This window comes from Nicotiana sylvestris, chromosome 8, assembly GCF_000393655.2.
Source record: "Nicotiana sylvestris chromosome 8, ASM39365v2, whole genome shotgun sequence".
In the NCBI taxonomy this organism is placed as follows: domain Eukaryota; kingdom Viridiplantae; phylum Streptophyta; class Magnoliopsida; order Solanales; family Solanaceae; genus Nicotiana; species Nicotiana sylvestris.
This window is the reverse complement of record NC_091064.1, coordinates 187744209-187747204: the sequence shown is the minus strand read 5'-3', so window position 1 is coordinate 187747204 and position 2996 is coordinate 187744209.

Below are 2996 nucleotides of genomic sequence, written 5' to 3'. Positions count from 1 at the left end.
ACTCTGCGAGGACCCTGAAAATTAGCTAAGTGGCACACCTCAAATTTTAAGTTTTTTGAAAGAAATAATTATATGAGGGCCACACATTTGTCATTTTTATTCGGCACGGCGCATCCCAATTATAAAAGAGTTAGTATTAATTATCTGAGGGCCATAGATTATCTAGAAAAAATGGAAAATCTCAATTTCTAAAGAATTAAAACTTAATTAAGTGAGGGCCATGGGTTTGGGGATTTTATTCAACATGGCACACCTCGAGTTGTTTTACTCAGTCAAAACAAACTAAGGATGTTCATAAGTGATTTTTCCTACCAATTAGCAACCATCAAATTAAAAGGCCCTAATCATTCGCCCAATTGATATGATTATCCCTTTTAAAGAAACCAAACCAATTGGTTTGTAATATTGGGGAACTGGGCCGATCTTAAGACGGAATTGTACCAACCCCAACTACCAGTGAAGAAACCTGTTTTGAAGCAAAAAAAAAAAAACTCATGCAGCAGGGGCTATCACTTTCATTTCTTGTTAATTTTAAAATTCTGGGCATAAATTGAGCCCAAGTCACGTTGTAAATGCTACTGGCCTAATGATTTCTGAGTGGCCTGAATTAGGCCCAAAAGAAGGCCCAATTCAACAACTATTATGCATTGACAAAAAAAAACTCAGGGATTCAAGGTCGAATCCCTTTAGCAGCACAAACAGTATCCATACTCAAGATTGAAGCACCCTAAATTGACTTACAACACACGAAATGGTCCAGACTCAACTCAAAACAACCATGAATGTTCATCTAATAATTAACCCAAAGCTGACCCTATGTAAATCAGTAAAAATCCATGAGACATACACATATTCGTCCACTTAGCCTCCAAAGTTAATTGCTTCAAAAAGAACGAACAACTAAACAGCCAGGAGAAACTTAGAACTAAACACAATAGCAATTCTATAAAGTAATCTGATAGACATTAAAAGAATTGAATTTACCTCACACTAAATGTATTTACAAGCCTATAATAAATGTATCAGTATGAGCTCACTAGTAGTTTTAGCATAGAAATCATAGCTAATTATGATTCGAATAAAAATTTAGACAAGAAACAGACAACTGATGCCTCAGATAGTTTATATCTTAACAGAATCACATGGATTCAGCTAATCCATATCTGACTTGAATATTCTTATATCAAATACTATTATTTCCAGCAGAATTTACAAACATGCCTTTCATGGCTCAAATAAACCTTCACTACAGCAAATGATAACTGGTCCTTAAACATATGGAAACTAACTAAGAAATGAAATGAACTACAACACAATTTCAAATAAACGAAGTACAGCACTAGTTGGAGCCATATGCTGAATCTTATTCTTTCATTTCATACATCAAACCTGACTGCACATATTTAATAGAGCTCAAAATATAGTACCTGGATATGAAATGAACCAAGGAAGTGAGGTCAGTGATCAGCAACAAAAACAGCAACAAGACAACCCAAATTTAGTAAATGAAACCAGAAAATTGATTCAAAATCCAATGGGACAATGGTCTTCAACATAGCTTGATCAAAAAAAAACTTTCCAAAACTAATATCAAACCAACATAGTTTTCTGGACTCTTATCTTTTCAAAATCTCTGTATTTTCAATATTTTTCAGAATATCAGAATGTTCTCCTATCTGTTTCAGAGTACCAGGCTCTCTCTTCTATATCTTAAACCCTATCTCTCTTAGAATCTCTCAAAATCTCTCCTCTCTCTCAATGTTGTTTTTCTTTTTCTTCTTTGTTTTTTCCTCCCTTTTTCAGTCCCAATTCCCCTCCCTTATATAACCATCCAGACCTGCCCTCCTCTCCCACTAAAAATCTGACTTTTCTCACTTTAAATCCCACTATGGAAAACTTCTCCTTATTTTCAGCCCCCATTCCCTTTTGTTCCCCATTACCATATTAATCTAAAAACATTAATATCCCACTAGCAAAACACTAACACTAAAATATTATCCTAACTATTTCATTCCCAAATCACCCCTGAAAGTCCTAAAATTACTGCCCTAGTCCAATCCTTTGTATTCTATCAGCTATAACCAATTTCCTTAATCAAAATCAAACAACCATTCTAACCTCACAGATTGTGTCAAACAGGAAATTACAATAGCTATAATCGATCCAGCATACCAAATTTCTAATAACTAAATGACAAAGGCTGAATTCAAACTGGAACTAACAGACTGAACTTGAATAATAATAATAAAAAACCATATTAACACCACACAGAACTCAGCAGAACCATTTAAACTGAAACTGAAAATCGAATCAAAATCAACATGAATGCAGGAGCATTGTCAGCATATTGACAATGCCCTGAAACTAATTGCCTAAAGATCAACATACACAACATCCATTTGACAAACTTATTGGTTTACAAACAAGAACGAATTAATTGACGAGAACTAATTAACTGATTACCTACAACAATTGTTAACAATCAATCTAACAATAAATAATCAGGCAATTTCAATCGGCATTGACAAGAACAGAGGTTTTAACAACTAATCGACGAACTTATTCGAATCGATTACACAGCTTATAATTATTCACAACAAAGAACAGAAACAAATTCGACCAAAATAAAAAGGTCTGATGGAGAAGGGAAGAATAATCGACAAAACTGAAAAATTAATATAACAATACTAAACACATAAATAGACATTTAAAATATCAAAAAAAAAAACAAGAAAAATACCTTAAAATGGAACAACGAACAAACGAACTTGAATCAACTCATACTTGAACTTTTTTGAGGTCAAACGGACCTTAATCGAGTGTTCTCAACTGAGAACACTTCGACTAAGTTCAGTTAAACACCCAAAACCTCTTAAAATTCGGACATAAACTAGTTTTGGTTTTTTATAGGGTTCTATTTGTTTCGATTTGGGGTTCGAGTGTTTCTAGCCAGATTCGAACCAAACCAACGGTGGTTTGGTCATGAGGGAGGTCAA